Here is a 13,739-nt window from a genome sequence, read left to right on the forward strand (position 1 = left end):
CGAAGACTGTACGCCATTACCTACACGGCTACGTGACGAATCTCGCTGACAAGCCATAATACGCGTATAAAACTATGTTTAAATATATTTTGATGGGTTCCATAAACATGAACGCATGTGTTATATGATTTTCACATGCCATTACCAATTCAGATTTCTTGTTTATTATTTATGAAATAATAAGTTATAATCAAATTAATGTAATATTATAATTATTTAAACTGTATTAAATGTAGACACAGATAGAGTAGACTCTTCATTTATTATGTTTTTTATTGAAATGAAATCCTTAATAAATAAATATATAAGTCCATTTTTAAATAAGCTTTTATTGTTATATATACATATACATAGCAACTATGAATTTACTTTTAAAAATACTTCAATAATAATTATCACTTTTACGTTTGTTATGAGATTTTGTTTTTTTTTTTGGTACAGTGTATTTTTTTATGTTATATGTTGAATCTGCTTTAGTACGCGCAATAGTTTTTTGTTTTAACACGATGAGCCTGTAAGATTGATGTCAATGTAATAATTCTAAGACTGAGTTATATATAGAATTCGATATATTTTATATCACGTTGACTTCCGTAATAAATAAATTTAATTATAATATATAATATTTTTTATTGTATAATTAATTGAGAAAAAATATTACCCTTGAATGAGTATTTGCTATTAAGAATGTTATAAACGTATATATTAAATTGTAGAGTCATATATATGTTGATCAATAGAGTTGAGTTCGATTAATTTAAAGTTATATTCAACAAAACATAAACTCAATGAGTTTTACTCGAAGAAAGAAACATTTAACCAAGGTTCATATAAAATATAGCGTAAAGCAGATACGATTAAAAAATAAAATCACACCACAGTTTATGTAATGACTTGTGTATAAATAATATGACTTTAATGCTTCTTTTTTCTGTATGACGTGTTCTTTTTTAGTAATTCATTTTAGTTTAAGAAAGTACTCATTTTTGCCTTTTATTAATTCTTATATTTCCTGTATTGTATTAATAACTAAATTATTATTCGATTCTATTAATCTAAATTAAAAAAAATATATTAATAAAATTAAATAAAAACTTATATTATTTATTTACATAAGAATTATTAACATCAAGGCCTTATCTTTATATTTAAGTAAAACTATTTACTGCTTGAAACACTTGGACCTTGGAGTTAGTGCAAAAACCTCCATTAAAAGTATAACACCTCGCCTCCTCTGGTGACAGGAGGGCTGGTTCGTTTTTAGCCCAGAGGATCGGAATTGCGATTTAACGGAGAAATGCTGCTAGCATTCTTGCTACCATTCCACGCGGTCATGGTTTATACGGTAACTATTAAATAATAAAATAATACATTAAAAAAAAAACTAATTTATTATATTAAGTGGGGAACAAAAACTTAGCATAGATTTTAAATTACATAAAGGATATATGGCAGTTTGGTATAATTACAATATATATTAATAAAAATAATATATAATAATTATGTATTATTAACGATACAAAAAAAAAAAAAACTTTTTGGGTCTCGGTTATTTTCTATTCCCTGTTATTGGTATCTGTGTGTAGTAGGTATATAGTGATAACTGAGGCACAATTTCATCCAACATGTATGAATTTATCGTAAATTCTGAGACGACTAAGCGTAAATATACAGCTTTTTGCCCAAACTTGCATCCACAGTCTTCGCTTAAGATTTAAATTTCCTACATATTTTACTTCATGCCATGGACCCCCTCAGATTTCCGAGGGAAAAAGGTACCCGAAAGGAGGAGGACTGGGTTATATATAATTCCTACTCATTAAAACCACTGCGATTTTCTTCTATTTCTGGACACTGCTGGTTCTTATGACTTTATGTACCCTGGTTTAAAAGTAGATGCTACCTAAACAAAAACAGCAAGAGACTCAGTTGTGTGTTGTAACTCATTTAAATAATTATAGTAACTATAAATGTAAAACTTGATAATTAGAAATTACTTTTTAATTCAGGAAGGAAACCTAGCAAATCATTAACAATCCCTTACAGCGTCAACCAACTTAAGGAACTATGATGTTTCATCCCTTGTTCTTGCAGTTAAACCCTACAAGCAAACACAAGAGTACAATGTATTGCACAAAGCACCACCTAGTTCTAATGAAATATTTCCAAGAGCATTTATACCAAACAAAATTTTATGTCATTGTCAAATATATAACAATACAGAACATATTGCCAAAAATTTATCACACATCTAATTAAGAAACAAAGCGATAGGTTTGATAAGGTTTCCTGTGTGACCATGCGATTTAGTTTAATTAATATTATAATAAATGGCAACACTGTGAACAATGTTGAATTTGAAAAAAATATATGTCATGGTATGTGTGTTTAATTAAAATTAAAATTTAATTTGTTATATTATTATAAAAAAAATATTTTTAATAGTGTTTTTATGTTTGAACGTCATCATATAAACTTATAATTTTATATTTATTTACTCTAATATAATAAATAATGATTATATTACACTAATATTATTAGGTAGGTCATTTTAATTAAACTTAATTTTTTTTATTTTAACATACTTATATGTAAATATTTTGATTGATGGAAAAGAGTAACTACTTAGTTTCTTGCCTGTTATTATCGTTAAAATCAACATTCCCAACCGGTGATTAATATTAATCTTGTAAAAGATTCAAAAGTGCTCGGCTTGTCTGAAAATTAATAAAGTATATTATGATTTTTAGTATATCAACATATATTAATATTATAAAAATGTATGTCCGGATGTTAATCTAATCAAAATTTTTACTAGAAGAAAGATACAATATTCCTGAGTTTTTTTTGATACAAGTTGGTGGACGAGCAAATGGGTCTCCTGATGGTAAATGGTCACCATCGCCCATAGACAATGGCGCTTTAAGAAATGTTTCCAATGCACCACCGACATTGAGAAGTAAGATGTTATATCCCTTGTGCCTGTAGTTACCCTGGCGCACTCACCCTTCAAACTGGAACACAACAATACAGAGTACTGCTGTTTGGTGGTAGAATATTTGATGAGTCTGTGGTACCTATCCAGACGGGCTTGCACAAAGCCCTACCACCAATTTAATGAGCCAGTGTTACAGGCTCAAGGGACGTAACATCTTATTACTCCAAGGTTGGTGGCGCATAGTTAGAAATAGTTTCTTATAGAAATGTCTTTGGGTGGTCATGATCTCTTATCATCAGATAGTACACTTGACCCAACTTCCTACAACCACCGAACCAAATTTGTTGAAATAACGTAGGTAAGCTTGATTCATACCGAAAGCTTACCAAATCCCGAGAAAGGTTCCTAATTACTACTTTTTTATATCTTAAATCTACGACATCTCCCCCCCCTCCCTAATACGAATCGAAATCTAGTAATTAATAATTTTACAGTAAAAATTATTCTCCTCGAAAGGAGAGCAGAACTTAGTCCAGTTATAGACCACTTACAGGTGTTTCTTGCAACCTCTACTTAACACTTGTTGACTTTCAGGCAGGATTACATACGTATACAATTGTATTTAACTAACATGACTGTATTTATAGATGTTGAAAAAGTGTAACTACTGAATTTCTCGCCGAGTCTTCTCTCTAGAATCTACATTCTTAACCGACGGTAGATTTACTTAATATAGTTTGTTAAATGACGATTCAAAAGGCCTTTTAAAAGCCTACTTGAATAAAGTATATTTTGATTGATAATGTAAATAAGTACAGTTGTCTGCGAGAGTTTGTCAATAAATAAAATAAATAAATCCTACAATACACATAGAGATGGTCACTCTAAAATATATCTGCTCTATTTCATATGACCGTGTCGCGTTAAAAGCTTTTTATGTCACTAATACTGTTATGACTGACTCTACTAATTTGGCTTATCTTCGAATGGTTCAGTAAATATATAGATTTATTACGTTTGGTGTTCATTCGTTCGTCGGAAAACGTACTGAGCTAATATACTCCGTAACAGTGGTACTCGTACAGAGAGACGTCGCTCTTCGGTTTACAATAAGGGATAAGAATATATTCTCCGAATCATAAAAATGAACAAAATCTACACTTATATAAGGACGCAATTACAATTCTTGTTAGAATTAAAAGTATATTTATTTAAGTTTGGTGGCAAACTGGCTAATTACGATGGTAGCAACCGCGATAACAGGGGGACACAGGTTATTAACTTAAATAAATAAGTACCAATTATTTCATTATCATAAGGAATCAGGGAATTAGAACGACCCAGTGGTTACAACGCGTGGATTGCAACCAATTTATGCGGGTTCGAATCCGGCCAAGCATCACCAAATTTTCAATTCAATAATTCATCACGTGCAGTGAAAATATCGTGAGGAAACATAAGTGTGTCTTATTTCAATGAAGTCCAGCCACATGTGAATCCTACTCGCATTGGACTCCAACGCTCCAACTTTGGCTCCAATACTTCTCAAACGAAGACGCTTTAACCCAGTAGTGAAACAATTTTTTTTTTTTTCCTCGGTTCAAACGTACGCTATCCGTATTTTGTCTGCTATTTGAATTGTGATTGCGTTTATAATTCGATCTTTATAAATATATATAACAAGGTACATCGAAATGTTACTTAAATCATATTCGACATGTTAGTTTAGGAGATATGCACGGTAACATGTTTGTTTAATCGTTTATCAATATCAACAAATATTATACGTTGCAGTAATTAACGTTAACAGCTAATTTTAGCTTAATCAATTTTATTGAAGTTTAAACTTCTTTAACATTGAGAGATCTTTGGTAGAAGAAAAAATGGTTTCGCAACAGAAACAGGAGTGATATACAATATGACTCTATACCAATTATTTAAATTTAAATTTGAAATGCGGAATAGGGAAGAGGTCATTGACCACTACGGCGACGATCATTGACGGTGTAAAAAATATTTACCATCCTTGTTTAGGATATAAGATATTATGTCTGTAATAAGACTAGCTGACTCCAAGTTCAAACGAAACATAGCAATACTATGTTGTGCTAGTTAGGGGTAGAATAAGTGATTCAGATATTTTAACTTTGCCGTTTAATAAATTCAAATCATTTGTAAAAGATACATTGGTAAAGAAGACATATTTTTCAATACAAGATTATATAGATGATAAAAAAGCGTGCAGCTAATACTTGTTGACTTCCAGGCAGGATATGTTATATACATAAGTTTATAATTGTATTTAACTAACATGACTATGTATTTTTATATGTTGAAAAAGAGTAACTACTGAGTTTCGTGCCGGTTCTTCTCGGTAGAATCAGCATTACGAACCGGTGGTAGCTTCACTTAATATAGTTTAATAAATTACGATTCACAAGTGCTTGTAAAAGCCTACTTGAATAAAGTATATTTTGATTTTGATTTTAATGAGTAGATGGTACTCAGAAGTGCTCATACAGACAGAGCTCTACCACCAAATCATTGAGTATCACCAATCAAATAATATTACAAACTACAAGATAATGTAAATTAATTAATTTTACTAATTAATAGTAACCTAATCAATATTATTATTTTTAAATCAATTAAACAATATATATTTATAAACATCGATATAAAAGACAAATTAACGTCAACAATGTTTAAAACAACACCGTTTTAAAGTTCACAAGTTCGATTCCCGGCAACACAAAGGGTTTTATGATGCATTAGTAACATAAAACCTGTCTGTTTGTTTATTAGCTTTATCGATAGCTCCGACGACGTTGTAAGGTTGGGGATACAATCGGATCGAATTTGATTTTAAACTATTAATAAAAAAAAATTACCATTCTTGCATGGCTGCAAGGTTGACTTGCCGCAGATCCCAAGATCCATGGATCAAATGATTGTTGATTGATGATTGAGGTTGATTTTGATTTTGATCACCTGTGGCATATTGCGACTCTGGACTTCATGCACGATACATCATCATTCTAAAAGAATCACAAAGTTATACAGATGAGAGAGTTATGAGATGGCCCAGTGGTTAGAACGCGTGCATCTTAACCGATGATTTCGGGTTCAAACCCAGGCAAGAACCACTGAATTTTCATGTGCTTAATTTGTATTTATAATTCATCTCGTGCTCGGCGGTGAAGGAAAACATCGTGAGGAAACCTGCATGTGTCTAATTTCAACGAAATTCTGCCACATCTATATTCCACCAACCCGCATTGGAGCAGCGTGGTGGAATATGCTCCAGACCTTCTCCTCAAAGGGAGAGGGGTCTTAGCCCAGCAGTGAGAAATTTACAGGCTGTTAATGTAAACAGATGATAATACTTGCTAATATTGACTTTTAGACAGGATATATTACATAGAATCTACATTCCGAACCAATGGTAGCTCTACGTTTATTTCTGAAAATGGCGATTCAAAAATGCTTGTAAATGCCTATTCACTAAAGTATATTTTGATTTGATTTGATTTCGTTATGGATTACTATAAAAATGGTAACTACTGAGTTTATATAGTTATTACTGATTGTAGTTAGTTTGTTTAGAGCCTACTAAAATAATATATTGAGTACTTACCTACATACTAAACTAGTTTTTGTAAGAATAATTAAAAATGTTTTAAACGCTGAGTGTGCAACGATCTTTATAACGATGCTTTTAACGCTTTTTAACGTTAAAATTATCTGTTTGTCTATACACAGACGTGCGAAAAACGCTACCTCACAATATTATAATCTTAAACGTTTTATAAGAAAAAATTCTCACAAAGAACCTGCACACGATCATTGTCTATATATTAATAACAAATTTCTCTCCCTCTCATCTCTCTTCTCTCTCTTTAAAAACGCATAACGCATTTCCCCCACGGACCACGGACGCGGTGCCCAGGACGCCGAGTGTGAGCCGGTACACCGGAATACCCACTAAAATACACTATAATAACAACCTAACATATATAACGTCATATATATAAATTCATATAAATGCTTTTACTGGTAAATTAACCGAATTTGAAGAACTTGGTGAAGCAATCTTGAAACCAAAGAAATTTCTTTGGTTACCTCTAACGCGGGTGCAAAGCCACGAATAAAAACTATTTAAATAATGAATAGTTAAAAAATCATACTACACAACTCTATCAGACGTTAGAGTAAAATAACCTCCTGTAAATGAAGACTAGTGACCTCTCTGGTGGGCAAGGCCACTCCAACGTGGATTGGCGGATACATAAATACTTACATAACAGTACGACACGAGATAAATTCTACAAAACAAATTAATTAAAACTCATTGATTCTTACCTGGATTTGAACCTGCAATCTTCGATCAAAGATTCTACCAACTGTGTCAACTGTCATCGTGTATTTCTACTAACCATAAGAACAGTTCCTAGAACAATTATTCCCGAGAAATATCAAAGCTATTCTATACATACATTTGTGTAGCAAATTGCGAATCTAAATGTTTTCAAATACACACGATCGTTTTACGCAAGCTTGCAAATTATATATTAGATCACGTGCGCAGGCGCAGCGCGAATTGAATTTCGTGGGAAATGTTATCACATGTCACCTGTTTCGGTATTGGCTTTTTTTTTTTTTCAAAGGAGTTGAACATTTAATTGAAAACGCCAGTTTTAATTAAAGTAATAATAATGCCAGCAGTCTTCTTTTTGCAGCTTAAAGAACATCTTCTAATGTCAAACAGCAATTTTTAGAATTGTTGTGTACCTGTTTGAACGGTGAGTGAGCCTTTGTTTCTATGGGCACGAGGGACGTAACCTCCAATACCACAGTTGCCAAGGTTGGTATGGCGTTTATGACATTGGGGGTGTCATAGACGACATCAGCACTGCTAAAAATTGGTGATAATACCACCAGGTGACAAAGCAGTCTGCCTACCTATTCCTTACTACCTAAAATTTACTTGAAATTAAAAAAAACACTGATTAAATTCGAATTGAATATTTTGTCTTTAACTCAATTGTAATGCATTTAATGGCGTTATGTTATATAATAATTTTTAACATAGTATAAAACAAAGTACTAGCGCCGAAAACATTGACTGGCTGTTTTAAGAAATAGAAAGTATGACAAGATAATTATTAGAAATTTTACAATAGACAATAAAAGAAGAGGCGTTATTTCAAATAGAACCCTTTCTGAATAATCCTTTCTCTGAATCAACAAAGGATTATTTCCCGTAATAAACGTATTAACAAAACTTTTTGTTTCCTAAACTCCTTTGTGCACTTTACGTAATGTGATAAACAAACGGACACATTTTCATTGTTATATTATCAACCGTTAGAGAAAGTTGCGGATGTTTTGATAACGATTTGATAGGTTTTTTTTTTTTTTGTATCGAAATGTTATTTTTAGTTGAAAGCATTGATTTTGCCTGTAATATTTGGCGGGAAAATTATTGATTGAAGTTATACGTGTATTTAAAAAGTTAATCATGAGGACTGTTGATAGAAATGAATATTAATTTTTTTTTTCTTTTATTTGTTTTACGGCATAGGTTGGCGGACGAGCATACGGGCTACCTAGTTGTAAGTGGTCACCACCGCCCATAGACAATGGCGCTGTAAGAAATATTAACCATTCCTTACATCGCCTATATATGGCTTTGTACCAAGTACTAATCATATTTCTATCGCCAAGCAGCAATACTTAGTATTGTTGTGTTCCGGTTTGAAGGGTGAGTGAGCCAGCTTAATTACAGTGACAAGGGTCATAACATATTAGCTCCCAAGGTTGGTAGCACAATGATGATGTAAGGTATGGCTAATATTTCTTACCGCACCGGTGTCTATGGGCAGTGGTGACTCATTGACGCGACCGCAGTAAAATGTCAAATTTTTTGAATAACTGGTTTTATTTTTTTGATAGGGATTTGTAGGGCATACAAGCGTGTTTACCTATATATCCTTATTATATATTCTAACGCCGAACCAAAATACTTAATATCGTTGTGTTCCGGTTTGAAGGATGCCAGTGTAACTACAGGCACAAGGGACATAACATCTTAGTTCCCGAGGTGCATTGGAATGATTAATCTTTTGTCATTGTCCTTAAATTATCCTCGAACGTTGTCAATTTATTTAATTGTGTCTGTTGTTTAAAACATAATACGTATATAGCAAAAGCCACTTCGTTCCAAATGAAATACTTACTGTCGAGTTATTTAATTTTTCTCTCTGCGGAATTCAAGCAACTAGTGGAATGCTTGATGATTCAAAACTTGTACCGTACCTTTTAACTGATCTTTAAAATAATATGTTTTATTTAAAGAAATAATTACGAACGTATTGTTAATTTTAAAGAGTTGTTTACTCTATGAGTAATGCAAAAACAAAGGAGATAATTTCAAAATATTTGCCTTTTTATGACGTACCCTTTCAAGAGAAAGAGCTTTCTCTAAGGTGACTTTCAAAGGATTCGCCCGTTTGATTTTTTGACAGGTAATGATGGAATAAACAAACGCAATGTGCATTTTTACGCTATTGATTGACGGTCGAGCAAAAAGGTCAGCTGGTGGTAAGTGGTCACCTCCCATAGAAATAAGCATTAAAAAATATTTACGATTCCCTACATACTTAATACATTAAGACGTTGTCCTGTGTGCCTGTAGTTACACTGGCTCACTCAACCTTCAAACTCCAACACAGTATTACTAAGCATAGCCGTTTGATGGAAGAACTGATGGTGGGTGGTACCTAACTGATAACATAAAAATAAAAATAAAACAGTCTATAAAAACCCCTCTGTAGAGTTAATCCTCTCTCTTGAGAATGTTTATGAACTTTATACGTTTGATATTATTTCATCCGAAATACATAAATGACCTAACGATGATTCATAAACCACCAAATACGAAATAAATTTAAAAAAAAAAACATAAGTAATACATACATGAAAAATCAGTAATGCTACTTTTCGAACCCGCTATATTTGGTTAAGTTCTATCCACAGTACTATTGCGGTAATTACTAGAACTATAAGATATTAAATAATAAATTTAATAGAAAATACAGTGAGCCACCGCTCTGAGATGCAACTAACGCCATCTGTTGACGATAATGAGAACCTTTGGAAACGACATTTACGATAATTTTTAAGACAGGCCATTAGTTTATGAATTTGGAAAACAAAATACGCAACTGCTGAATATTATATAAATACTTCTATCACCAGCTTATAGTATAATAAGTATGTTTTTCTTTTATCTATCTATGCAAAGAAACAATTAATCTTTTTTTGTAATGTCTAACTGAAAATTACTAAACTAATATAGATAAAACTCATATCAGAAGATGCAGCAAGTTTTAGTATATAATATCATTATACAAGTAGGATAAGTTTCATCAGATCTTCCACCGTCAAACAACAGTACCCAGTCTTATTGTGTTACGATTTGAAGGGTGAGTGAGGCAGTGTAACTACAGGCACAAAGGACATAATATATTTCAAGGTAATTGGCGATGTAAGGAATGGTTAATATTTCTTACAGCGCCATTGTCTATGATGGTAACCACTTACCACCAAATGGCCCGTTTGCTCATCCACTTATATCATTAAAAAAAAAACAAGTAGCCGTGCAATGCAGCTTCGATTTAAATAAAAACTTAATTGACAAGATAAAACTTTGATGTTCTTAAAATAAAAACCTTTTAAAAATTCTCATATTTCACGATCGTTTTCTAAAATGAGTTTCGAGTTTGTTCTGAAACCATTTACTAATCAAAATCTAAGAATCGAATTATTCAAGTAGGTTAATAAAGGCATTTCTGAATCTTCATGTTACTGCGTTGAATTAAATGTAAAACTGCTACCGGTTCGGAAAGTTAGTCAGGAGAAGAAACGGCGAGAAACTCAGTAGTTTAAATTTTCCACCATTTTATATATTAATAACAGAGTAATTCAATAATAATATAGTCAGTATCAAGTTTAAAATCTTTATAAAATTATGTTTTTTTAGCCTTTTTCTTTTAATAGTATTTCTGGCGTAAAGACCTTTTCAGTTTCAGTTTTTAGAAGTGACGTCAAGGGAGTCCACCAATCACCAGTGTTGTTTCTAATGAAAGAATTTGTTTCAGCTTTACGGTCAGTATAGTACACTAGGATGACCATGAATCAATATTAAAATGGAATACAATTAAAGTATAAGAGTTCCATCTTAGTTCCCGAGGTTGGTGGCGCATTGGTGATGTAAGGAATTTTTACTATTTCTTACAGCGCCATTATCTATGGGCGGTAGTGACCACTTACCATCAGGTGGCCCATTTGCTGGTCCATACCGACAACATAAAAAAATTTTTTTATCAATTTCTACGTTTTTAAGTTGGTAAAGTTTAATTGTGTAACAAAATTGCGTTTTATTATGCTTTGACAAACGTTCGTGAATACTACCATAACAGATCATCTTTAGGTCAATAATTAAACGTCCAATATTAGTAACAAATTAAGAATGATACTATTTTATAGAAGACAGAAGTCGAATTGAACCTGAGAGACTAATAAAGAATATTAAGATTTAAAAGTCAACAGCTATGTCGTGACACTTACCACGTTCCAACATTGTTCCAATATTGGCTGTGCGGTTTGGAACATGTTTGATCAACATAGTCCAATTATACCAAAATATATCGTGAAAACATTTAATTACTACTCCGATAAAGAACTTATATTAGTGTCTATTAGTTGATATTTCGGGCAAAAGCCCTAATAGGCCAGTCAATAAAGCCCGTGAAGGTCAAGTAATTAGTATCATTATGATTTTTTGATATGTGGTTTCGGACGTTAAAATAACAACAAATTAAAATTTTCAACCCTCTGGGGTGAACGCTAAGGGGTTGAGAGGGTGAAAAGCGTTTTTGTTTATAACTTTGTGAAAAAAAATTGTTAGATGGTTGAAAATTGAACAGAAGGTATAAATAATTATAACTTACCTTGTACTAAAATGACAACCTTAGTGCAAAATTAGTTATTTACCTATAAGAACATCCATCTACCATGAATAGAATCATTAATCAGAATTCACTTTTGATCATTCATTGATTTTTGTTGCATATATAAGCTTGGTTACTTTATGTAAATCTGGATATATCTGGTTTGTTCTGGAATTCTGATTTTATTTTTTCAAGACAGAGGAATGTATATACTTACTAATTGTTGTATATCTGAATATATAGCTGAAGAAAATTCGTCACCAATTGTATTAGATAGCCAACCGATCTTGACAGCGAGGAAAGCTAAAGTGTTTTCTCATGGAAGACTTTGGAAGTTTATCTTACTGAGCCTTCACTTGTGCACCGGCACACTGTTTTAACTAACTCTATGGACCAATAAACAACAAGAACAATAATCCCGTTGATAATTCTTTAGATTAGCAGCCGTGGCTGCAATTTGGTGAAGCGGCCTATAAAAAATATCTAAACTAATTTACCATATTCATGGTCACCTGAGCTGAAAAATACTCTCAGCTGGACAAAGTCTTCAAGGATCTCCAAGATAAGTCGGTCTTGCTATATTAAAACAATTTCAATAAATAAACGAAATCCACGAGATATTTAGGTGGTCGACCCCAATGTTTGCAAGATAAGCATCAAGTTTAATGATATACGGTGTCCGATGTGAAAGTCGTAGGTTCGATTCTGACCTTGGGCTATTGTAACCACACCCAGTGCGAGATTAACACCTTATAGAGCGTAATTAGTACTATATATAATATATTTAATTTAAACTCGTCGTACATTCCAGACCGGTGCTGGCGACTTTGAATTTGAAGATTAAAAAGTTGTAAATGGTTACTATTTTTCGTCCGGGAGGGCGGGGGTTGGATGTTTTATATTAGTTAATATCCTTTTCTGAACCTCTTGCAACGTTTTGTAAAATTTTACGATGTTCGCTTGAGTTGTTTGGATGATAAAGCGTAACAAACAAACAAATAAAAAAACTCACTTTAACATTTATAATATTGAGGATTAACACTACGGGTCAAATTTTAAAATATAGATACATATTTATTAAAGTCTAACGTAGTTTGTACGACTGATAACGTACACTAGTATTATATATAAATGAGAAAATTACTCTGTCTGACTGTTATCAAAACGAGATCACCAGTCCAGCATCATCTAAAAACGATCATCGCACTTCGTATCTTGAATCTTCCTCATGAATTTTTGAAAACCAACTTAATTTATATAATTTTTTGAGGGTAGTATCCTTTATATGTTATAATGTATATTTTTTGATGTTATATGTTATAGGGATGGCCAAATGGGGTATCCAATGGTAAATGATCACCCTTTTATGGGAAAACACTGGGTCACCCAAGGGTAAATCATCAACACTTTCCATAGACATTGACGCCGTGCGAACCGAAATTTCAACCATTTCTTACGTTACCAATGCGTTACCAACCTTGGAGACTAAGATGTTAATTCCCTTGTGCCTGTAGTTACACTGGCTTACTCACCCTTCTAAATGAAACACAATAATACTAGGTATTGCTGCTTGGCGCTAAAATTTATTTATTTATTGAAATAATTACACCATCTAATTATCACTAGACACTTAAAGTTAACTATATAGGTAACATTCCCAATCATACCTCTTTAAACGAGGGGGGTTACCCACCCAGATATGCTCGCACAAAGTCCTACCAAATGACAAAGTAAAAAACTTTTTTTACCAAATTCTATAAATAAATTTCGAAGCGTCAATAGCGCAA

Source organism: Vanessa tameamea, chromosome 28 (genome assembly GCF_037043105.1).
Source record: "Vanessa tameamea isolate UH-Manoa-2023 chromosome 28, ilVanTame1 primary haplotype, whole genome shotgun sequence".
Taxonomy (NCBI): Eukaryota; Metazoa; Arthropoda; class Insecta; order Lepidoptera; family Nymphalidae; genus Vanessa; species Vanessa tameamea.